Genomic DNA, 26,957 nt, shown 5'->3' with positions numbered 1-26,957 from the left:
TTAAATGCATTAAACTAAAACGCCCCCACGATGCTCAGAGATGCTTCTCAGAAGAACTGAAAGTAAAAAAACTCTTACTCCGGCAGGCCGAGCGTAACTGGAGGCGAGAATATGCCCCTAAGAAAAAATTGCTATTCACAGCCCAACTCAAAGATTACAAGCAAGCCATCCTTCAGGCAAAAACCTTGTACTTCTCTAAGAAGATCGTAGACTCTGCTACCAAGGCCAAAGACATCTTCTCTATAGTAGAAGAACTCTCACACCCAGATAGGGTGACTATTAAACCCCTCCCTTCTCAAGCCCTATGCGATTCCCTTAATTCCTTTTTTGTGGAGAAAATCGGCAGAATTAAAAACAGCATTCCTCGTCGCACGTCATCCCCTACATTTATATCTGCCACCACCTTTGTCTCCAGAAACCTCCACACAGTAGAACAGATACCCCCGATCTCTAAGGATGAATTTTTGGCTCGGTTAAAAAAGGTGGGGTCGGGCTCTCCCACAGACTGTTGTCCCCCTTACATTCTATGAGAGGCCTTCACGGCTTGCCCCAAACCTCCTTTGACACTCCTCAATAATTCCCTCCGATCGGGTCTGGTCCCTGAATCTTTTAAAACCGCCGAGGTGGTACCCATCTTGAAAAAACCTAATGCCGACCCTTCTTTGATGAGCAACTTCCGCCCGATTTCCCTGCTACCTTACCTTAGTAAGGTGTTGGAGGCCCATGTTACTACCTTTTTGAGCTCCTTTATCGAACGCACCCAGTTCCGTGATCCCCAACAGGCTGGCTTTAGACCAGCCCATTCGACTGAGTCAGTCATTCTCTCAGTGATGGAGGAGCTGCGGCGAGGAGCGGACCATCAGATCAGCCAGGCCCTGGTGCTCCTGGATTTGTTGTCTGCCTTCGACACGGTCGACCACGAGATCTTGGTCGGCCGTGTCGGAGAGGCCAGCATCCAGGGGTCGGCCCTGGAGTGGATTCGCTCTTTTTTGAGCAACCGCCACCAGGCTGTCCGCCTCTCCAACTTTTCAGGGGATAGGGTTAAGTTGACTTGTGGCGTCCCTCAGGGCTCTTCCCTTTCTCCCCTTCTTTTTAATTTGTACCTGACCCCCCTTATTCGGTCCCTGCAGGGCAGGAAGGTCACTGCATTTAACTATGCTGACAACATCCAGCTGATTTTTGACATTGGCCCCTCTGATCAATCTATTCATAACTTTCAGTCCGTCCTGTGTCTCATTAGCAACTGGATGGGGGACAACCATTTAAAACTCAACCCCGACAAGACCGAGGTAGTCTTGATCGGGGGTGCTTCCAATCCTTGGACTTCTAATTTTTGGCCTTCCTGTCTTGGTTCTCCTCCTTGCCCTGTTGACTCTGTTAAAAGCCTTGGAGTCATCATTTGCAAGGATCTCTCTATGAAGCCTCACATTAACGCGGTGGTATCCTCTAGCTTTTTCCATCTCCGGAAAATCTGTAAGATTTTCCGCTTCCTTACTACAGAGGCCCTCACCCTGGCTCTTTTGGCCTTAGTAGTATCTAGAATTGATTATGCCAACTCCCTTTATGTCGGTATCCCCGGGTACCAGCTAAATCGCCTACAGCTGGTACAGAATCAGGCTGCGCGGCTAATCTTTCATCAGATTAGACACCATCATGTTCGTCCCCTGCTCAAAGCCCTTCACTGGCTCCGGTGGCCAAGCGCTGCGAATTCAAATTAGGCTACATTATCTTTAAAGCACTGGCAGGTCAAGGTCCGGTGTTCTTTTCTTCCCTTCTTCACTACTATTCCCCGTCGCGTAACCTTCGCTCCTCCCATCTAGCCTTGCTCACTACCCCCACCTTTAATCGCAAAAGACTTGGTGGCCTTAGATTCTCGTTCCTTGCCCCTTCCTGTTGGAATGCACTCCCCCTGGAGCTGAGATTAATCACTTCTTATTCTCGCTTCAGGTCACTGCTGAAAACTCTACTGTTCCGTTAAGGCTATGAATAAATATCTTTTCTGTTACTACACTGCTGAAATGTCTGTTCTCCTTTTGCTCGTAGCGCCATGAAACCGTTGGGTGTAAGTGCGCTCTATAAGAATTTTTAACATAACATAACAGTGAGGCAGAGAGTGCTTCTTAAGGCTCACTGCATTGATTATAAGGCCTTGCACGATCAAGTTCCCGAATTCTTCAAAAACAGCTTCAGATGGTACTTACCTTCCAGATCTTTAAGATCCACCTCGGCAAAGCTAGTTTCCGTTCCCAAATACAGACGCGCCTCCTGGGGCAGAAGAGGCTTTGTTAGGAGCACCTTCAAAGCTTGGAAAAAACTCCCTCTTTCTAGTATATCAATGAATGCCAAATCTGTTGGCTTTCAGGAAAGCATTAAAAACCTGGCTTTTCAGGTTCTGCTCATTTTCTCTTAAGGGTCAACTCTCATTGTGGTTTTTTCAGCCAGTGCCCAGACGCCCGTTAGGCAATCGAGCACTTAATAAAACCCCTAAACATAACATAAATTGAGTATTTAGGTGGCACCTCTGAACCCAAGAACTTAGATTTGACGGATCAAGAAAAGAAAGGTTGATGAAGAGTCACTGCCTGGCTAGAACTGCAGTAGAACTGTGAACTTTTGGTCAGAAACCCTGCCTGCTCGCAACCCTCTTGACATTCGCGACAGAGTGACGTTTCCTGCAAGCTGGAGATCTACAACTGCCTTGGGTAACCAACCAGCACTTCGGAATTTGCCTACAGTCTAACTTGGAGCTACTCCCCTGCAGCCAACTTGTACCAATAAGCAGAGTCCAGTCCATCGCCTTGCAGCTTCCAGGCCCAATCAGCACCAAAGTACTCTGGAAGGTAACATCTCCCCACCGAGTGCGAAGACACCAAGACTCACCAGAGCCGTGCAACTTCAATCGCCGGGGTACCAGATGCCCTGTACCAAACACCGACAGGGATAGCCCAATCCAGATTCTCGTTGCACCACAGCCGTGCAACCATCGAGTGACGTCAGCATTACTGAGACTCACTACGTGAATGGCCCAGCTGACCTGATTTTTCCCCAGCCACTGCCTGCCCCTAACAGTGAAGAGTGTCTTTGTGCATCCAGCCCAGCCGACATAACCACTCTGCTCCTGAGCCGCACGGCCCAGGTACAGAAGAGCCTGCTGTGCCCCCTTGCTCCAAGCCCCTTGTAACCTAAGCCCCCTTGTGACACAAGCCCCCAAGTCCTCCTGTGCATCCTACTGTCAGGTGGACCCCTTCTCTAAAGTGCGAACAGCTACCAACCTTACGAGCACCCTGCTCATGGCAAAACACTGGGCAGATCCCAAAGAACTGCTGGTAGTACTTTACACCTGGCCCTAAACAACCTGAAACCCAGAGGGAGAACCCCTAAAGCAATTGTGCCTACCTTTATCCAAATATGTATTTTCCTTCCATGCATTGTAAAAATTGCTAACAAAAACAGTACTTACTTATGAATGGAGTTCTTGGTTTTATATATAAATAAAAAGAAGCATTATTTTTCTAATTTGATCTTTTGTTTATTTTTTGAGTGTTTGTCTCATTTATTTCCTTTGTGAGTACAACAAATGCTTAGCACTACCATCTGAAAAGCCTAACTTGTCGACACACTACCACAGAAGAGAGCGTTAGTAATATCTACTTTAGCCTTTATAAGCCAACTAAGGATCCACTGAGCTCTCTACAGAGTGTGCTTGATTTTAGTGCACTATATAGAGAGCCAGCTTCCTACTGCGCTTCTTTGAAATTAATTAAGTTCCTAGGCACATCCCAGATTGTCAGCCCGCAGAGAAACAGAACACCTCCCCACACCCAAACTCTGTCTCATCCCTGAGTGCAAGTTTCCCCATCATCAAAGGTGTTATTCAGCTCCTAGGTAACAGTTGGAAGGTCATGAAAATGGTCTTTAAGAGGCATCAGGAAGATTAAAGAATTTTTTTTTGAAGTACCTGTTCTAAAATATTTATTACAAATCTGAGTTTACCAATGAATTGGGCTTTGAAAAAATATTTTAAAAAGGTTAATAGTGAACTCTTCAATTGTTTCTTAAGCAGTGATAACAATATTACATTTAATATTCAATCCCAGTGCTTTCCTATGAAAGAGCTAACCCTGCTTTAGGGAAATTGGGTTTTAGGGCCTTTTCAGGGAAAATGTATTGCAGGTCATTTTCACTGTGAGGCCATGTTTATCATTGAAATGTTGCATGTCCCACTTTTAAATGCCATGCACTCTGCCTTGATGTGTGCAGTAAGGCCTTTTAAGAGTGATTTATAAATATTTAAAGGAGGGTTATAGCCTAGTAAAAGGGGTTATTTGTACTGGTTGAATTGGCAGCTTAAACCCGCACAGCCAGGGTACTGGTGCCAGGCGTGCAGCCATGTTTGCATTGTCACTGCAGTGTGTGGATCAATGAGTGCTCCAGCCCACCAGTGACATTATAGGCCCTAAGTTAATTCTTGGTATAATTTATTAGAGACTTATAGGAAGGTTAGATATGCCAATAAGATGTATACTAATTTCATCATGTTTAAAGGGGGAGCCCATGCACTTCATCACTGGCTAGAAGGAGTAAACTGCACAGATAACATAGAAAATGATGTTTTCAGATGATTATGTTTCGGGGGTGGTGTGACATCCATACAACTTTCTTAGCGATGCAGGTTTTCCTATTGAGCTGTGTGCCATCACCATAAACAATTTTTGATGTTAAAGCTACCAACAGTGGAGGATAGCTGTGTGGGTGTCAGTACCCTTAATATATTAGTACATGAAGGATTTGGGGACAATTTCTACAAAAAATATTTGATGCCTCTTTAGCCCAGAAAGCCTCAGTTTTCAAGACTTTTTCCAGCAACAGTTTTATTGACTTTATGATGTTGTGGAGACTGTTTAAAAATGCTTCACAGAGGTAGCTGATCCAGAGCAAAGAGGCAAAAACAGAAATAGAGAAAGAAGGAAGATGAGAATACAGAAAACAGTAACAAAAGGACCACAAACCCAGCAGTGATATACCCTTGGCAAATTCAGGTTGGCAGGGTGGTTCCGGGTCCCACTACGGTTCGCAGCGCAAAAAAATGGCAACACGTTTTTAAGTCTCGTGTGTCAGGAAAGTTTGGAAGGATTATTCTTTGACACCTGCTAAAGGTTCAGTATATAGGGAATAGTACTTGGGGGTCAAGACTCACTCCAACAAAGGCCAGCAGGAGGGTCCAGGACAGGTGCAGGTAGTTGGGAATGCTGGAAAGGCCCTTTTGTATTCCTACCGTTCAAATGGGAGGTTAGTCTTATGATCCTTGGTGTCTGGCACCAGCCTGTAGGGGCAGGTCCTGGCCACTCCTTAATCCTAACGGGGGGAAAGTTCCAAGCGGTGGCTCTACCCACTTTCACAGCACTTACTTCCTGTGTGCCCTTCTGTAAACACTTCCACAGTGCTCCTCCATTAACCTGCCAGAAACATTTTTCCGATGTGCATAGCTCCTGTGCCCACCATTAAGGTGTGACCAGGGAACTGAGCACGGTAGTGTGCCAGAATATTGTATACAAAATACTCCATGCAGGGCTGTATGTCAGAATATCATCCACAGAAAATTACGTATGAGAGTTATTAACAGTGAAGACTATCAGCTCCATGCAGGGCTGTGTGTCAGAATATCATCCACAGAATATTAGATATTAGAGTTACTATCAATGCAGGCTGGCTGCTCCACGCAGGGCTGTGTGTTAAAATATAATTTACAGAATATTAGATATTAGAGTTACTATCGATGGAGGCTAGCTGTTCCATTCAGGGCGGTGTGTCAGAATATATTCTACAGAATATTAGATATTATAGTTACTAATATTAGAGACTAGCTGTTCCATATAGGCCTGTGCGCCAGAATATAACGTGCAAAATATTAGATATTAGAGTTACTAAGTGTGGAGGCTAGCTGCTTCATGCAGGGTTGTGTTACAATATTATCAACAGAATATTAGATATTAGAGTCACTAAAAGTGAACACTAGGCACCCCATTCAGGGCTGTATGCCAGAATATCATCCACAGAATATTAGATTTTAAAGTTACTAAAAAGGAACACTAGCCACTCCATGCAGGACTGTATGCCAGAATATCATCCACAGAATATTAGATATTAGAGTTACTAACAATGGAGACTAGCTGTTCCATGCAGGGCTATATGTCAGAATATCATCTACAGAATATTAAATATTAGAATACTACTAGTGGAGACTAGCTACTCCATGTAGCCATGTGTGCCAGAATACCACCAACAGAACATTACATATTAGCGTTACTAACACTGGAATGGGTGTTTGATTTCTTCTACATTTCCAGTGATATCTTACCACATGCACCTGTGATGTCTCACCTCATGTGCCAGTGGTGTTTTCCACATAAACACAGATGCCTTCTTCCTCTATCTTGCTGACTTATCTGATGCTCCAGTGCTTTCTGCTGCATCTCCAGTGATTTTATGCCACATACAGAAGTAAATGCTATCTTCTATATCTCCATTGGGGTCTTCTACTTCTCCAGTGGTGCCTTCTACATCTCCAGCTGGGTGTTTTACATATCCATGGGGGGCTTCTTCAGTGCTATCTTCTACATCTCCATTGGGGTCTCCTCCATCTCCAGTAGTGCCTTCTACATCTCCACCGGGGTCTTCTACATCTCCAGTGGGGTCTAGTGGGGCCTACTGCAACCCCATCAAGTCTTCTACATCTCCATTGGGGTTCTGCACATCTCCAGTAGAGTCTTCTACATCTCCACCGGGGTCTTCTACATCTCCAGTGGGGTCTAGTGGGTCCTACTGCAACCCCATCGAGTCTTCTACATCTCCATTGGGGTTCTGCACATCTCCAGTAGAGTCTTCTACATCTCCAGCGGGTTCTACTGCATTTCCAGAGGGGTCTTCTACATATTCAGTGGAGTTTTCTACATCTCTGGTAGTGTTAACTACATCTCTAGCAATTCTTTTACATCTCCAGTGGTGTCTCCTGAATCTCCAGGAGTGTCTTCTATATCTCTAGTGAAGACTTCTGCATCTCCAGCTGGGTGTTCTACAGCTCCAGCTGGGTGTTCTACATATCCAGTGGGATCTTCTACAACTCCAGTGGGGTCTTCTACATCTTCACTAGTGTCTTCACATCTCCAGTGGGGTCTAGATGGGCCTTCTACATCTCCATATGGTCTTCACATCTCCATTGGGTCTTCTACATCTCAAGCAATGTCTTCTACAATGGTATACACTCAAAATATTAAGTTTTTAATATCGATTTGCATTAATATCAAATAAAAAATATAGAATGGACACAATATCAAATGGACAGAATATAGACTACCAAAATGTCGAATAGAATAGCAGTAATATTAAATTCAAAATATAGAATGGACAAAATATCGAATGAACAGAATATAGACAACAAAAATATCGAATGGACTGAATATAGACAACAAAAATATAGAATGGACAGAATATAGACAACAAAAATATCAAATTTGAGGTAAGTAAGTTAATATCAATTTTTTAATAATATCCAATTTCTTAAAGTGATTTTTTTATGTTAGCATATGTGTAAAAAGTGTATATTTATTTTATAATTTATTTTAGTTAATTAATTTTATGGTATTTAATTTTTGCGTAATATAATTCTGTAGCGGGTTGTGGGTTTATAGGGGAATAGGGTGGGAAGTAATTTAATTATAATTAATTAAATATGTTAATTTATTTATTGGTATTTATTTTGAATTAAATATTAATTGGTAACTAATTAAAATATAATTGGTAATTAATTTTAATTAATTGATTAATTGATAATTATATTAATTTTATTATTTTCTTTATTTTCTGTAGTGGATTGTGGGTTTATAGGGGAATAGGGTGGGAAGTAATTTAATTATAAATAATTATTTTTTTTATTTATTTATTGGTATTTATTTTGAATTAATTGTTATTTAAATTTTTAAAAGGTAATTAATTAAAATATAATTGGTAGTTAATTTTAATTAATTTATTAATTGATAATTATGTTAATTTTCTTAATTTATTTTCTGTTGCAGCTTGTGTGTTTATAGGGCAATAGGGTGGGAAGTAATTTAATTGTAAATAATTAAATATTTTAATTTATTTGATTTTTTTGTTGTAATTTTTAATTATTTTTTAATCGTGAATTAATTAATTGTTAATTGGTAAATAATTTGTAATAATAGGTAATACTTTTTAATAATTAATTTGTATTTGTATTTTTAATTGATTAATTATTATATTATATAAGATTGTTAATTATTTTGAATTAATTTGTAATTGGTATTAATATTTAATTTATTTTTATTCATATATGAAGTATTTACTTTCCCTACTGTTGCACTCTCTGGAGTGGGAATAGTAATTTTTACCCCTACGCTATCCAACGCTTTCCCTACTGTTGCACTCTCTAGAGTGGGAAATATTAATGTTACCCTCACGCTATCCAACGCTTTCCCTACTGTTGCACTCACTGGAGTGGGAATAGTAATTTTTACTCCTACACTATCCAACGCTTTCCCTACTGTTGCACTCTCTGGAGTGGGAATAGTAATGTTTACCCCTACGCTACCCAACGCTTTCCCTACTGTTGCACTCACTGGAGTTGGATTAGTAATTTTTACCTCTACGCTATCCAACGCTTTCCCTACTGTTGCACTCTCTGGAGTGGGAATAGTAATTTTTACCCTCACTCTATCCAATGCTTTCCCCACTGTTGCACTCACTGGAGTGGCAATAGTAAATTGTATGCCTACGCTATCCAACGCTTTCCCTACTGTTGCACTCACTGGAGTGGGAATAGTAATTTTTACCTCTACGCTATCCAACGTAGAGGATAAATGGAGCTTTGTGTAAGACACAGATACATTATTATCAATACCAATATCTGTCGGTCCTGAGCCTAGGCATGTGTGACCTAAATTTCAAGTTTACAGGAATGAAGGCTGGCAGAACAGTTTGCATCAGAACCTGTTCCAGACCACATTGCTCAACCTCCACATTACACCACATGCCTAACGCTGCCATCTTAAAGAAAGAGGAGTTTCTTTACTTCGGCCCTGCACTTCATGAGCGTGACAGCAGAAACCCTAACACCAGTCCCAGCATCATAAGATTGAAGTGACAGTTTGTGCAGGATGGTCCCTTGGGTGCCAGCATCCCTAAAATATAAGTACATGAAAGATTTGGGAACACTTTCTACAAAAAATATTTCATGCATATTTAGCCCAGAAATCCTCCATTTCCAAGACTTTTTCCAGCAAATGTTTTATCAACTTTATGATGTTCTGGAGACTGTTTAAAAATCCTTCACGACAGGTGGCAGTACTTAATCCCACTAATCTTGCACACATTTAACGTGAGCTGGTGGTTGCAGGTGGGACCCATTGGCACTGATTTTTTGGGACAGCACTTATTTTTCTCAACGCACTTTAATCCAGAGCAAAGTGGGAAAACCACAAAAGGGGAAAGAAGGAAGAAGAGAAAGAAAGAAAACAGTAACAAAGGGAACACAAACCCAGCAGCAATGTACCCTCGAGAGATCAGCTTGGTGGTTAATCCCAGTCCTACTCCAGTTCTCAGGGCAAAAAGTTTTGAAGTCCCAGGTCTGAGGAACTTTTAAGGGGGTTATACTTGACACCAGCCAAACGTTCATGACCTTTGGGACACTGTTAGGGGTAAGACTCACTCCAGTAGAGGTCAGCAGCAGGGTCCAGGGCAGATCCAATCAGGTGGGAATGCAGGAAACGGCCTCTTGAATGTTGTTGTGTCCCTGCAGTTCAAACGTGAGGTAAGTCTTATAGTCTTTGGTTTCCACTTCTTTGTCTTGGGTGCATGAGGAAGAATAGGTCCAGTCTTGATGGCTCTCCTTGGGTCACAGGAAACTTCCCCAGTCATGTTCTGTTCTCTGACCGGCCCAGAAGTGATCTGAGGTGGGTACTGTGGGTGTCACATACATGCCTGTAACCAGCCTGTGGGCGAGGGCGGCTCCTGGCCACTCCTTAATCAATGGTTGAAAGATCCAAGGGGTATCTCTTCCCACTTTTGCAGCACTTCCTGTGTTCATGCTGCAAACAATCCCACAGTGCCCCTCCAAAAGCAATGTGGCAGAAGCTTTTTTCCCCTGTGCATAGCTCCTGTGCCCACCCTAGAAGTGTGACTAGGGATATGAGCAGCCCCTCCTCAGAGGTCACTCAAATCTGGTTCTGGGGGCCACTCCTCTCCCACTGGGCGTGGTGCTTGACTGGTTAGGAGGACTAAGAAAGGGACAGGGACAGGTTTTAGCAAGATTTGCCTGGGACAGAATACACCTGTAGGAAACTGGTTTTGTTGCAGTAGTCCCCCCACTTTTTGCCTGGTACCTGATGCAACTTTGATGGAAAGTGTACTGAGTCCCTGCTAAAAAGGTCCCCAGAACTAATGTTATTTCCCTAAACTGTACCATTGTTCCAAAGATGGCATCACGTTAGGCTTCATGTAAGCCCCTAGTAAATGGAACCCATGGTAACAAGGGAATTGGGTCTAAAGAGGTTCCCTAAGGGCTGCAGCATGAATTGGACAACCTTAAGGGACCCCTCACCAAGGTCATTCAAAGCTACCACTGCAGCCTGCATTTGTTGATGCAGAGAAAATCAAGAGTTAGTTGACATGGCACACATCCCTAGGTGGCATGCCTGCAAAGCACTACATGTGGTATACTTAAGTCACCCCTACAGCAGGCCTTACAGCCCTAAGGCAGGCTGCACTTTGCCCATGTGACAGCATATCTGCGTGAGTGGATGTGCCCCTGTGATACCCAAGTCAATTTGTGTACACCACAAGTGCATAGGGAAGCTATACCTAGTCCGTAGGCTGGGCACTTGTGATTACGAGTTCCCCAGCTACATGATGGTTTCATTGTAGCCCCAGATGTTTGGTACCAAATATCTCATATTAATAAACTTGCACTGATGCCCCTTGAAAACCTACCGACCAATAGTGTATTGACTGACTGGTCTCGACCAGCCAATCACCATAGGCAAATTTTTGACCTTCTGAGTTGAGAACTATCACACTCAGAGGTCGGGAAAAAAGACTGCTCTGGGTGGAGGTGTTTACACCTCCTCCACGCAAGAACTGCATTCGAGGGAGGGAATCTTGAAAGCCCGGCCACCTTTGTTATGACACCCAGGCCTCTCCAGATAGGGTAGATGACCACCCCCCTGCCCTGCACCCACTTTTTGGTGGCAAGACAGGTAGGAAGAATAGTAAGATGAGGCATGTCCCACACCAAGCCAGCACCACTCCTAAGGTGGACTAGCTGATGTGGACACCACCTTTTCAGATTCCTTCATCTTGTTGTGGCCGGAATTAGCCTTCTAGGGTCAGTGTTATGCCCATTTCCCACAGGAAGTGGACATATAGAGGATGTAGACACCGTAAAGGTACGTAGCTCATTGGCTACTGCATGTAATTCCCCGCGACACCCCAGCTGATCGCTGCTTGAGATTGCTTTCTCGGCTTTTAATCTACTCGTAGTTGGCTTGCCACCATCTTTTGGGAGGGTCATGGCTCCCGGACTAGAGCAGGAGTCATGTTGAAGTGATTAATTTCCCTTTTTTAATCATTTTATGTGTTTTCTTTTCTCCCTCTTTATTTAATTACCTTTACATTACCACAGGAGATGGTCTGCACCCTTCAATAATCTAGTACATATATTGCATCTTACAAGCAAAGATCCTATTAAATATACATGTTTTCAGTATTGTCAATTTTCCCAAGAGACAGTAAACGGAGGCATCCTCAATTCTGTTCAAATCTTTATTCAATTTTCTTAGTTAAAAATGCAGATAGCCAACGCGTGTCGTCCGTAACCGGACTTCTTCAGGGCTGATTGAATTTTCATAAACGTCATGGTAATAATTCCTTCCATATCGAAAAACTGTTGTTCAATAATTGTAAGCTTTTAATAGATGAGTTTCTTGAGAGAAAAACGATAAATTCACCTTAAGTATGTTTCAGGCAAAATGTAAAGCCGCAGTATTTTAACACCCAAGTCGCCGCGTGGTCTCGGTGCTATAAACTTGATTGGACAGACAAGTGGCATGGGGGTATCCCTGTTGTTTACACACATTAAAGTGTGTTGCAATTCTCTCACCCCTCTATCTTGCGAAGTCTTTACTTTCTGTGCTCATTCAACAGACAATGTATCCTTTAATGGCATGCTGACATACCATCATACCATCCTCCTTGAATAAATGTTATTACTGAATTGAACAGTATGTTAGAAGCTAACATCACAGTTTTAGGTGATTTACATTTTTATCTGGATAGGCCCTCCAATGCTGGCAGAGCCACTTTAGTTCAAAACATGGAGGTATTGGGCCTTTCACATAGGATATCTGGGCCTACACACTCTGTGGCCATAGGTTGTTTCCAACTGTCTCACTTTAGGTAACATTACTACACAACCCCTTCTATGGTCAGATCAAAGTGCAATTTTCTTTGAGATCAGTTACGTTTCATCAAGTCAGACATTAGCATGCCAGATGGATCTTTTCTTGAAAATGGAAAAATATTTGTGCTGATGAACTGGCCACTCTGTTACATAGCTCCACTCCAAATGAATTGGTGGAGTTGGAACTTGAAGTGGCGCAGTACACGCACTGGGTGGATACAGCGGCTCATGCCTTGGCACCAGATAAAAAGACAAAAATTATGGTTCTCTGACAAACTTAAAGTAGCTAAGTAGAGCTGTCGCAGGCAGGAGAAAATATGGACAGCGGGTATTCTGAGGAGGACAAGATTTATTTTTTTAAATGCATAGTTGGGTACAAAAAACTGATTGTCTAGGAAAAATCGATTTTTTTATACTGCCAAAGTGGAAGAAGCGTCAAATTCAACGAAAGAGCAATTCGCTACAGCCCAGGAACTTTCCTCAGTTAGCGCTAAGAACTGCAATGAACACATCCAAGCTTTCTGGGAACTGCTTTTAGGAAGGAAGTTGAGAGGTGGGTTTAAGAACTTTTCCTCTTCTCTGTTGTCTATGTCATCTGACACAGAGGCTCTTCCTAGCTCTCAACAGCACAATACCTTTAGCCTCATCATTTCACCCTCTACTGTCAGAGTTGCTGATATGCTCAGGTTAGCTAAATCTGGGTCGCCCTGTGATCTCTGTCCACCTAAAATTGCAGGCTTAGTGGCTGATACTATTATGCTCAAGCTCTCTGTGATTTTCTTTGTATGTGTTGCTGGGGCCAGTTTCCATTAGAATGGAAAAAGGCACTTGTTTTGCCGCCTATCAAAAAACCCTCTCTAGATCCTTCAGATCCGCACAACTATCGCCTGATTTGCTGCCTACCACTTCCCACTACGCTGATCAAAAGGATCATGAATGAGCAATTGGTCAGCTATGTCCAGGATAACAACTGAATGGACGCTACCCAATTCGCTTTCAGGGCTGGGCACAGCACTGAATCTACCCTCTTAAAGGCTACAGAGGAAATCAGGAGTTCGCTTGACAGCACGGGCAGAGCGGCTTTGATCCTGCTTGACCTATCAGCAGCCTTTAATATGGTAAATCATGGGCTGCTGTTGGAGAGGTTGAGCGGGATAGAGGTGACAATGGGGGCATGTAATCTGCTGGACTCGTTCCTTAATGGACACGTTCAGTCAGTTCGTCCGGGTGACTTTTCGTCTAAGGAATTCTTGCTCCCTATGGTGTACCCCAGGGATTGGCAATTAGCACCACATGTTTTAACATCTAAATCACCCCTTTAGCAGACCTCATTAGATCTTACAGTTTCACTCTTACCTCTCATGCGGAGGAACTCAGATTGTCGTCTCATTAGATAGTGGAACTGTAGTTGATGGCTTAAGATTTCATAGTTTTTCTGCAAGCGTTGAGTTGGTGGATGGCCAAGAACTGTCTGAAACTAAACTCAGGAAATACAGAGGTGACAATAATCAGTCCTTCGCTATCCTTCTGGTCTCAGGAATGGTGGCCAGTAGAGTCAGCTCTGCTGGTTAAGAAAACCAAACATTTGGGAGTAATCATTAACGATTCTCTTTCCTTCTTAGATCAGGCCAAATCAGTCACTTCAGCCGCTTTTTAAAGTTTGACATTAATTAAAAAGATCCTTTTATACCCATTCATCTACAGAAAACAGTAGTCACTTCTTTGGTTATGTCTAGAATTAACTATGCAAATGGCCTGTGCCTAAATGCCCACCTGCAGGTGTTAAATAAACTGCAGACACTACAGAATGCAGTGGCTCAGACTATATTGAAAATTCCTAGATTTCATTCTGTAGTAGATTCCATCAAGAAGCTACACTGGCTTCCAGTGAGGCAGAGAGTGCTTCGTAAAGCTCTCTGCATTGATTACAAGGCCTTGCACGATCAAGATCCCGAATTCTTCAAAAACAGCTTCAGACGGTACTTACCTTCCAGATCTTTAAGATCCTCCTCGGCAAAGCTGGTTTCCGTTCCCAAATACAGACGCGCCTCCTGGGGCGGAAGAGGCTTTGTTGTGAGCACCTCCAAAGCTTGGAACAAACTCCCTCTTTCTAGTATATCAATGCCAAATCTGTTGCCTTTCAGGAAAGCATTAAAAACCTGGCTTTTCAGGTTCTGCTTATTTTCTCTTAATGGTCAACTCTCATTGTGGTATTTTCAGCCAGTGCCAAGACTCCTGTTGGGCAATCGAGCGCTTAATAAAACCCCAAAACATAACATAAATTGAGTATTTAGGTGGCACCCCTGAACCCAAGAACTTAGATTTGACGGATCAAGAAAAGAAAGGTTGATGAAGAGTCACTGCCTGGCTAGAACTGCAGTAGAACTGTGAACTTTTGGTCCGAAACTCTGCCTGCTCGCAACTCTCTTGACAATCACGACAAAGTGACGTGTCATGCAAGCTGGAGATCTACAACTGCCTTGGGTAACCAACCAGCACTTCGAAAATTGCCTACAGTCTAAATTGGAGCTACTCCCCTGCAGCCAACTTGTACCAATAAGCAGAGTCCAGTCCATCACCTTGCAGCTTCCAGGCCCAACCAGCACCGAAGCACTCTAGAAGGTAACATCTGTCTCCCCACTAAGTGTGAAGACACCAAGACTCACCAGAGCCGTGCAACTTCAATCTCCAGGGTACCAGATGCCCTGCACCAAACACCGACAGGGATAGCCCAATCCAGATTCTCCCTGCACCACAGCCGAGCAACCATCGAGGGACGTCAGCATTACTGAGACTCACTACATGAATTGCCCAGCTGACCTGATTTTGCCCCAGCCACTGCCTGACCCTAACAGCGAAGAGTGTATTTGTGCATCCAGCCCAGCCGACATAAACACTCTCCACCTGAGCCGCCCGCCCCAGGTACAGAAGAGCCTCCTGTGCCCCCTTGCTCCTAGCCCCTTGTAACCTAAGCCCCCTTGTGACACAAGCCCCCATTTAGGAGCTCTCAGACTTGTCCCCAAGTCCTCCTGTGCATCATATTATCAGGTGGACCCCCTTCTCTAAAGTGCGAACAGCTACTGTACTGTAGTTCCTATTATCCCAATACGCTCTGCGCATTGGAATAATATCTTCAATAGTATAGACGTAGGACAGAGGTTAACTAGGTCTTCTACTGACGATATTAGACTTAAAGTTTTGTGTGCCAGCTAGCTCAGAGTTCACTAGAAACTTTCTCGAATAGGCGAGGAGGAGTTTAATCTCCCTGGATAGACAAGAATGGATTTAGTTTCTGACAACCATAGAACATGACAACTTTGCTCGCCCTAATCAAGAGTATATCTCTAGAGTCGTGTGAAAACAAAAGACAACTATTTTACTCAGTCAGTACGTGCATACTTAGTTCCACCAGATTGTAGAGAAAGAAGAGATGGGCGTGTTCAATAAAAGGTGTTATTTATTGATCAGTCTCTTTTTCTCATACAAGAGAAATGAATCGCTACAGTTGCAATACTTAAGGTTAAGTAAAGTGCATACAGTAAAAGCAGGATGATAAAATAATACTGTAAAAGCATTGATATGGTTTCTTAGCCATATGATACTTTAAAATGGATAAAAGATATACATACATATATACATTGACTAATCGTACTCAACTGGTGCTTCTAACTACGCCTACCCCGGTGTACCTGACCTAAGCCTAATACGTGGGAGGGAGTAAGTAAGTAGCAGTTTAAGTTAAGTTTGTTTTCCCTAGAGTCTGACTCAAGAATTCTCTGTAAGGGGTTAGTCAGTTCAGGACCTGGGATTTAGAAGGCAGGAGGGCTGGTATCTCTTTCTCAGGACTCGGTATCCCGCGAAGGTAAGCCGGAAACGCCGGAGGCTGGATTTCTCGGCAGGAGAAAATACAGCGTCTCTCTCAGCGTGTCAAAAGGGAGGGGCAGCGTCCGTGGGCTTCCTGCATCAGCTGGGCTCTCCGGCAAGTAGCGCTGCTCCAAGCTCATCACCACCGTGTCTTTACTTAGGGCAGCGTCGGTATATTTATACCTGAAAGGATGGACATAAGACGTCAATAAGGATGTCATTAAGAACTGGTCGTTCTTACATTCTTTACAGGAGTTCTCGAACAAAATCAAAACAATAGCAGCGGGGATTTCCCAGGTTTGCTGGAGGCTTGGTTTGTTTAGAGAACTCGGTGTGCTTTCTAGGGGGCTGGAGGAATAGTGCTTGCTTCAATGTGACTGCATGCGCTATGACTAATTTATGAAACGGGTTTCTGTGCCGTTGTATGGATATTAGTGATTTATAACCGGACAAGGGTCAGAAATAGGAGTATCGATACAGGTCCCTAGATAAACATACTACACCCACTCCACGAATTCATGTCCATATTTACTAACCTAAGCAATAGTAAACATAACTAATAGTGCATGTGTATACCGAACCACCCCAAAATATATTTTTTGCATTTGAAAAATGGCATGTGCGAAATACACGAAAATGAGTATAGGTACTGTATGCATGTAAGCAGTGTAATCATTCAAAAGAGATGCATAGTTATATCAGCATGAATGATTTGCGAAATTAACACATGAAATGGCTCTTAATACAGAAGAAAAAGTGCGAGACCACTTCATCACATATAAATACAATTACTTGTAAATAAGCTAGAGGTTGAGGTAATGTAATGTCTCTAGAGTTCCTAAAAATAGAAGCTCTGTTCTCTAAGAATAGTTTTACTTTAAGCAGAAGATAAGTGCCAAAAAGGTAAATATTTTGGATTTGGGAAAAAAGTTTTTCGTTTTCAGGGGAAGAAGGAAAAAGTTCTCAGTAGCTTTGTTTTTAAAGCTGAAGGCCAAATTCAGAGTTCAGGGAACGCTGTGCACGTTTGCTTAAAGTCACTCTCTCTGTTCTGGTGAAAACATAATTTCAGACAGAGTCTCAAAAAAAACAGTCTACTGCCTCAGGTGAAAGTTCGACCAAGTTGGAGAATGTCGCTACCATGCAGTTGTGCGCATGTTCGCTTTCAATGATGTTTTGATCAGTACCGCTTACAGAAGGCCGTACCTGGTTGATGCTGCTCTCATCTTGTACTTCACTCCCCTTCAATCGTAGTGGTGAAGTCTCCACGAATGCCGTCATCAAGATAGGTAGCCGCTGGGGACAGCACAATGCATGAGCCTTTACTGGACCCAACAAAGTATCTGCATCCAATGGTACTTCTGATTGTAGTGTAAGACAGGTGTCCAACACGCATTCTTCGCCGCATAGCATGCATCTCAATACAGGTAAGACGCAATTCTGCCATATGGGTCTGAATGAAAGAAACCAGGTCATATTCAGATCTCTTAGCCGGGCTAATCCAAGGACTTTAGTTATGCGGTCCCGGAGCGTATAGCTAGGATCGTTTCTTCCATTGTTGCTGGAGTCTTGTCTGTGACATGGCTTGCCATAACGAAGCAAGAGTAGCAAAAATAAAATGCCTGCTACGAGTCCCAACAGGAGTGGAAGTCCGCCAAAGATGGAATGGACGAAATTTGGAAAAATACCCAGGACTGCTTTGAATGGGGTTAACAGTCTGGAAAAAACGGTCTTAAATACACTCGCGATACCATTTGTATCAGAAATATTTAAGATTTCGTTTAGCATTTCTGCGAAGTGTAGGGGGCAATTTGTTGATAACAATGCATGTATCTCTCCCGTTGTCCTTGCCACTTGGAGATCATACGTTTCTTTTGATCACGTCAAATGGGTTGGTGTCTGTAGGAGCACAGCCTTCATTCTGCTTAAAGTATCAATTCGAATAGAAGAGATTTTCAAACTGGGCCATAACCTTCCCTCCCTGTCTGGGGTGTCATTCGGGAACAATACTCGCTCACAGCAAATGACCATGGAAGTCACGCTTACCAGATAAGGTTTTCCTGGCAGCAAGCCACAACATCTGTGATCTACAATTAGAATGTAACTCCTGTTAGAAAGTCTTTTAAAGAATGGTTCTATTTGTGTTGCAGGTGTGCCGAGCTGGTGACATGAAAGGTTATTTGAAGTTCCTTCACAGGCCCCATGTAAATGTATACCTTTACACAGAAGTATACCACTTAGAGATGTCTCACAATTATTACCACTAAGAAATACACTCTGTCCTTTATTACTGTAACATGTGTGTGTATAAGGTAAGTTCCATGTTGACTTAATGTATCCTTTACCCAACCTTTCATACTGGCCTGCCTGTATATATTTTTGGCAGTATCGAAATTGGAAAGCTGTTATCGGAATAGTTATTATTCCATGTATTAACCATTCAATGACAGGTCGTTCTGACATTGTCAATGGTAATCTCTCAAGTTTTTCAATGCTCAGAATTGTATAATCAGCACCCTTTTGTGCCAAGCTGATTTGTGTATCAGTAAGGTTAAAGATACTTAATAATGACGTTATGTTGATTAAACGCCAAGGCACATAGCCTGAACGCAGATTTTGTAACGTCCAGCCAAGCTGTACAATAGAACGCAATTGGGACTGACCGTGTTGTAACATCAGTAAGTCTTGTTCTATTATATCGATTGCAGATGATACAATACTGTCCAGTGAATATATTCTGGAAGACAGAGTCATTAACCCATTGTCTACAACAGAAAGTGATTTTTCCAAATTAACACGGTCAATTTCCCGTATTTTCTCTGCTGTTTAAATTTGAGTTACTTTCCAAGCTTCGTTGTAAGCTGCATATATAGAGGCCGCTATGAAACGTTTTTGACGCTGTTTGCGTGGTCCCATATTGAAATCACGCAAGTCAGCACCTTCTTTAAGTAAAGTCAAGTGTTGCTTAATTTCTGCCAGTGTCGATGTTTGTAGCCATTCGAGGCAGAGTTTCCCTACACTGTAAGTAGTTTCAATCCCTGGATGTTGTCTCTGGGAGTATCTAGGGTCTGGCCTGGTCAATGTGAACCCCTGTATTTTGTTCAGGAATCTATCTTGACAGTTATTTGTGTCTGTGGGCCAGATCAACCATTTCTTCCAATCAGGATGTGTTCTGTTTTGGTTTAAAATATGGGATACGTCTATCTCAACATCTGTAGTGCTATTACTGTCGGGTGTTGGTTTTGGAATAGACGGTTTGTTTAAGTCTTTAATTTTGGCTAGCCCAAGAGAGGTTGTCTGTTGAATTGTATCATTCAAAAATATAATTTGTTCTGGGATCATGCAGGCTCTAAACAATGATTCTAAACCTTGCACTTGCCAATCTTTTGTACCCCAGATTGTCTTCGTTTCAATATTTTTGTACCAGAAATCAAAACCGAATGTTTTCATTTTTTCAAAAAATGTCTCTGAATAGATCAATTTTGTGTTTGAAAGCATGGTTTTCATTCCTGTCTTATTTAAAAATTTGAAATAAAATGTTTCTGCATCACTTGTGTTAAATCCTGAGAAATAAGAACATTTTTCATAAAATGTTTTTGAACTACCTTTTGGTGGAGTAGCACAATGTTCCCATTGATTATAATTAAAAACATTTCTGGGTTGAGCAGATTTATGCAGATAATGGTGACCATAGTGGTTGTAACAATACATCTGGTCATAATTAGATGAACCCTGTAAATATTCATTTTCTGTAAATTTAGCTCACATCACTAGATCTGACATCATATCATTAATACTTTCAAAGTCCCAATCATCAGCGAATGTGCTTGGTTTTACAAAGTCACTTAATGAAATCTTGAATTGATGAGGATACTTCAGGAGCTCAACCGGACCATAGATTTCGTAATCAGTTTTGTCCCATGCTACCCCACCGGGTATAGGATTGGCTGTGAAGTTTACTGAAGAAAGTTCTCTTTTCTCGATGTGTGAAGACTTGTGTGGTTTCAGGACCAAGTTGATATTCTGACTTGCTGTGTCCATTGTAACATATTTTCCCTCAATGAAATGTCCCAAGCATAGTACCATGATGAGCCAAAGTATGAGGATGAATACTCCTAGTGCCACCCAAAGTTCAATCCATGGAGAAATCAGATAGGTTTCTTGTAGTTGGTGAAAAAGTTCCTTTGCTTTATCTTTGAAAGTTTTTGTTGTTGGCTGTTCCTCAGGTTCACTTGGATCCTCAGAAAAATCATCAAAGTTGATGAAGTAGCCAGATGCTGTTCTGTCAATTGTTTCAATTGCTTCTGGATTCCTTTTTGCTTTTGGAATTTGCTTTGTTTCATTAGCATAGTCAGTGGTTACATCATTGTAGATTGGTGTTTCTTGATGTAAGAATTTGATTTGGGTTTCAAGAGGTTTTAGTTCCATGGCTTTGTTGCATAGTCCTTGTTGATTCACTGTAGGTTTATCAAAGGTGATTAGTCTCTCAGTTTGAACCTCTGTATTTGTAGCAAACTTTGGTGTTCTACTACTTCTTGGGAGTCCACTTGGCCTACTACTTGTTATCGGCCACATGATTGTGGTTTAACCAGTTCGATGGATACAACTCGGTTCTCCTTTTTACCAGCAAGGGGCGGTAATACTACTGATCTTGTCCCGTTGACAGACAAGACAGGTACTGCTTTTCTGTAAGAAGGCCCAAATTCCTTCTTTACCGCGATCTTCTCTCTGACCAGATCCCCGATTTTTGGAATCCAGACAGGCCTTGCTGGGACAGGTGGTTTCTCTTCAGTGGCTGTTGGCTGTTGCTTCAACTTTATGTTGCTCAGGTCTTTTCTCTTTTCGTTTAAGTCCTGTAAAATAGCCAAACGATCTTTGATATCAAAGCATTTTTCTTTAACCACTGAAGTTTGACTATCGAGGTCCTGGATTAACATTCTAGTCCCAAACAATAGTTCGTACGGACTGAGACCTCTCAGAGAATTTCTCGGCAGATTATTAAGACTACGTTGGACACTTATTAAATGTTTGACCCACCCAGCTCCCGAACCTAATACCTTTACCATTATAGATTGCTTTATGCCTTGGTTTTTTCTTTACACCATCCCGTTTCCCTCAGGAAGGAAGTGAGAAGAGTCCCGCAATGCAATGCCCATGCAGGCCATGACCCCCTATAAGCTCGAGAGCTAAAGGGAAGACATTGGTCAGAATGTAGCACGCTCCTAGCGTATATGCCATTGTAGATTCGCAAATCTTTTCATAACAGTTTCAGACGTCAGCCGAGAGCTGGGGTCTACTTTATAAGTGAAAAATAGTCTCTATATGTTAATATGACGCATTATTCATAATGGGTCTTATTGTTTAATCCAATCTGGAGCGAAACGCCATGGTAATATACCGTCTCGGTCGCCACTGCGATCTCTGTTGCAGTCTGGGCAGTTTTTTGCAAATATGTGATGTTCCAGGCTCATTCCTGGCCACCAGTATATTGATTGTAATTCTTCCAGAGAATCCTTAAGCTTAAGGTGTCTAAGACCCTCACCCATATGTGCGTCTGCTATTAACAAGCCTCTCCTGTTCGTGTTTGGAATTACTCCATCCCTCACTCCAGGGATTTGAGCAAAAGGAACGGAGTTTGCATCGATTATGTATGTGTAATTGAGTGGATATGTGATGGGTAGAGCTGAGCAGTCGCCTTTTGATGACGTTTTCACCGCCAGCATTGTTTCCCCGTCAATGTATTTTCCTGAACGCTTTTTTGTAGCTACGGGAGCCGATTTAGTTGCTTCCGCTGTGGCTGTCTCAGCCAATGAATTCCCTGCAACGTGAACGCCATCACGCTGATGACTCAGTGAGTGTATCACGTGAGTCTTTGGTAGTTCTTTCTGTAAAAGATCTACTTGTTCCCAAAGCGATTTTTGCTTTATTGTGGCACCTGTGTCATCTTTGTACCCGTTTTCAACCCATTTCTGCAAGTCGTTATTGTATGATTTGACGCAGTAATATGAATCGCACACTATTAGTGTCGGGAATTCGCGATCCGCATTATCTAGCGCCATTTTTAACGCTACTTTTTCAGTTTGTTGTTCTGAATTATTTTCTACCGAGTGTGATTTTGTTACCAGAGGTCTCAATTTACCTCCGCGCCACACGTTTTTTACAATCTCGCATGTGGCGTTATAGGCTAGTTTTCCCCAAACTGAGGGTTGAGCATGTCCGTCTGTATATATTACACAGGCGTTCTGTCGTATGGGCAGAATGTCGATTGGCAGAGGATATTCTCTTTCATATTCTAGATTTTTTAATTTTTTCATTTCCGGGTCAAAATAGTATTTCACTCTGTCTGTAGCAAGAGAATTTTCCCATTGTATCCATTCTGGATTTAATGCCATATTAGGTAAATTACATGGGCTTGTTAATGCCTCAAAGGCTGATTCTGCTGTCCTGACTGTAATCCGTCTGCCGTCAGCTTGGTCTTTTTCTCTTGCTACAGCTGTTTGAACCGCATGAACAATGTTTTCCTTAATGCTGAATGTTTTTTTAGCTTCTGTGTACAAATGAGATTTATGTGCTATTGGTACCGTTTCTCCCTCATTAGAGGTTAGGTATGTGAATCTGATGCGCAAAATAATCCTTTATATATATAGAAAAATATTCTCAAGATGGCGCGCATAACTATGTTTTCACTGCAGATTGTTTAGAGTACACTGCAGATTGTTTATAGCACACCCCGGCAAAATAGGCAAAGTATTATATGCGCCGGTAACTTAAAACACAACAGAGAGTTACTACGGAGATTTAATAACTATCCCCAGAAACCGGCAGTGACAAAAGAAATGTATGCACATTTAAGAGCGCAAAGAAGAATCACGGAGATTTAATAACTATCCCCAGAAACCGGCAGTGATAAAAGAAATGTATGCACATTTAAGAGCGCAGATAACCGCAAGACGCACTGACGCACAGATGCAAGGAAATTCAAACGGGCCTCGTATTAATAAACACTTGGCTCTCACGAACATCGGGTCATTTTATTTTTATTCTGTAGTTTTAGTATATTGACAACAAACTACAGTCATGGTCACCGTTACTCCCGAAGATGTAGCACTTCCGGGACAGAGAAAGTATTTCCGGTGCACATAGACGAGACATGCAGCCAAAACTACAAAAATGGCGCTGGGAGACGCATTAGCAACCCGGAATGTGCAATCAGTGCAGGTATTAGTGCAATTAATCAATTAACTCAAGTATAAATAGTACCCAGCGGCCCTCGAGTGGTTGTCAGTTCCAGTGAAGAGAAAGCCAGCCACACGAGGGAATCGCCAGCAACACTACAGGTGAGAACGCGCTAAAAACTTGCTTTACTAAACAGAGTCGAGGGAGGGTTATTGAAATATCTCCAATAGGCAGAGGAGTGACCTCGAGTTTAAATTGGCAACTTAGAGCAAAAGAGGTCACTTTCATGTTTTTTTACACAACAAATGGATAACATGAACCCATATGGTCTTTTAAGTGAATCCTCTTGTAAAATAGCCTATGTTTCGTTTCTCAGAACTGACAGTGACACTATGCACTGCAGAACCATCCTAGTAAAAATAACATCTATGCCTTATTCTTGTTATGCCCCACATACAGCTCCAAAAGCTAAGAAAGGAGTGTGGATGATTCCAGGCCAGCAATACTAGTGACAACTAATCAAAGGAATGTCAGGATTTCCAAGACAATGAGAAAAAGCTTTGAAACCTGACAAAAGACCCACATGATCGGTATGTATTAACATGGCTTGTTGGGTACCAATATCCCAAAAAACACGGTATACCACCTTAAATATATGATGTTTCTCCAATTTAAGGGTATTGTTACGTGACCACATTTTGGAGAGCATATTCAAAAAGCTTAACTGGGAGCTGACATCATCTACAATGCACCATTGATAATGTGCCACTAATTAACTATAGAAGTAAGTGGAGTCCAGCATACTGTAACTTGCTCCAATCCTGAAAGCATATAATATGCCGAAAAGAACTAAAAAGTAATTATAATTCTAGATCTGACGGCCGTGAATGGATTACGAACGTGCTACCAGACAAAATTAGAACAAAACGTCCCAAGAAATCACTTGAAGGACGCCTTCTCTTTAACTTAAAGTAAGAACAGCTTAATACAATCTTGAAGTATAAAGCCCATCACTAGGATAAAAATCAAATTAGGAACTCCGCACTAACTATATGCATTCTATTCATTTTTTCAGAAAGAAGAAGTACACCTGTTTTTAATTTATTCTGTCCTGATGAAGGTGCACCAAGCATAACAAACGCACCGAAACGCGTCGACTTTTGGACTGTTTTAACTGTGAAAAAATGTTTTTTATGAATTTACTGTATTGTTGTATTTTAAACATTGAATGCATACTATAAAGTGGTGACTTTGTGATAGAGTACCGTAACACGGAATTGTTAGCTAGTATAGATATATACTTGTACCAGAGCACCACAGTGCTAAATTGTAATGTGTATTTAAAATGAATTCCTAAATATGATTTTTTATAAAATAAACTTTGAGTAAAAAGTATAATCAACCTAGTGTGGAGACTAAACTTTGACTTCTTGTATTCGTCAATTGCAAATGTTTAATACAGTTAAATTGACATGGTTAGGCCACATGGTCACCTTTTGAAATAATTACACAGAAAGGAACCTTTTCTTTGATACTACCTATTGACCCAGTCCTTTCTGGTCCCTGGGAAACTCTCTTCTTTTGAGAATAGGTATGTGAATCCGCATCTTCCTGGGATGACCCGAATCACAAGGTTGCGTGTGTTATCGCGTGTTTGCAATTTTGTTTTAACTAACATGTCTGTTTGTAAAGATCTCAATATTTCTGTGTGTTTTTGAGTCCAATTGATTCTTTTAAAATCTGGTCTTATTAAGTCATAGAGAGGTTTAACCCTCTCCGCGTAATTTATAATGTAAGTTCTTCCGAAATTCAGGAAACCTAGAATTGATTGTAAGTTTTTCAGCGTTCTTGGTGCTTGGATTACAGCACATTTCTCTAGGAAATTGTCTGCCAGGCTTTTGCCTTCACTTGATAATTCATATCCTAAAAATAGGACAGTCAGATGGGCAATTCTTGACTTTTTGAAGTTGAATTTGTAACCCTCTGCTACGAACCCAAGTATTATGGTGTTCACTCTTTTCAAGTGAGTATCCAAGTCATCACCTGTTAGATAGATGTCGTCGACATAAGATAATGCCTCATCATCATACATTTGTAGTAACTCTGTTACTCTCGCTGAGAATAATCCTGGGCTGTTCTTGAACCCCTGGGGCAAACGACAGAAATTTCCTGCGAGCCATTTATTGAGAAAGCGGTCAAATATCTGCTTTCAGGTGCTATATTTTGACAAAAGAATCCATTAGAGATGTCTAATGTTGTTTTGTATTTTTTGCGCACTATGCTATTCATTAGTGCTGCACTGTGTGAGTTTTGTACTGCAAAAGTTTTGCAGCATGAGTTAAGGTGTCTGTAGTCCAAAACTAGACGATATGAATCATCTGGTTTGGAGACAGGAAACAAAGGATTGTTTATTTGTGAGGTGCATGTTTCAATCACACCCTGGTATTCAAGTTGATCTAAGATCTCCCTGACCTGTTTTTTGCTTCTTGCTTAATTGGGTACTGCCTTTGTGCAGTTGGTTGAGATTTTAACTGGATTTTGTGAGGAGGTGAGTCCTCATCCCATCCTACGTGGTTTTTATATAATGCAGGAGCTTGGGCTACTGCCCACTTTCTTGCAAGTGTATATTTTTTATGTATTGGAATGTGATTTGAGAAGGCAGGCATAATCATTTCTTCGCCATGAGGGCACTCCCTGACAAACTCTGGTGGCCAGTCTTTTTCAGCTAAAAGGATGTCATAGCCTTTGGAGAGGTTATCCCAAAATAGACCCCTTATTTTCCTAGTCTTATCTCCCTCTATACGTAAGGTTGTTTCATATATTTTATGAGGTTTGCTAACTCTGGTATCTGCAGTTTCCACCTGAATGTATTCATTCGTGTCCACTGTCTCCAGATGATTCATCAGGATCTTGCGAGCTATACTCACTTCTGCTGCGCTGTCTAGCATTGTCTGAGCCCACTCTCCGTTTTTCAGCTGTGTCCTCAGGATCCTCGGCATGTTTGATTACTTTAATACTGGCTACCTTCTTCTTTGGAAATTGTAACTTTTTACTTTGATGAGCAGGTTCCTTGTCTTTGGACTTGACGTGCTCTTCCCTGTGTTCTGACCGTCCTCTTCTTTCCGATTTCTGCGAGGAAGTCTGAAAAGATCGAGAGGGACGTGTATCAATCTTGATATCTATCAGGTTTCTTTAAATTATCCCTATTTCTAAGGTTGTATCTTTTCTCAGAGGGCTCCCTTTGGGGAGACTTGTGTCCTTGGTCCAGAGATCTTTCTCTCCGCCGAGGAGACCTTCCTCTGGACTGGAATTTTTTCTCTTTGGGAGTGGATTGTTTATTTCCATCCCACCTCTTTTTTGGAGTGTTTAGATTATTTTTAATAAAAACTTTTTCAGGATTTTCAGTTAGTTGGGGTTCACTGGTTTTCCACCCAAACTATCTCTTCCT

Source organism: Lissotriton helveticus, chromosome 6, assembly GCF_964261635.1.
Source record: "Lissotriton helveticus chromosome 6, aLisHel1.1, whole genome shotgun sequence".
Taxonomy (NCBI): domain Eukaryota; kingdom Metazoa; phylum Chordata; class Amphibia; order Caudata; family Salamandridae; genus Lissotriton; species Lissotriton helveticus.
Note: the sequence above shows the minus strand (reverse complement) of the source record.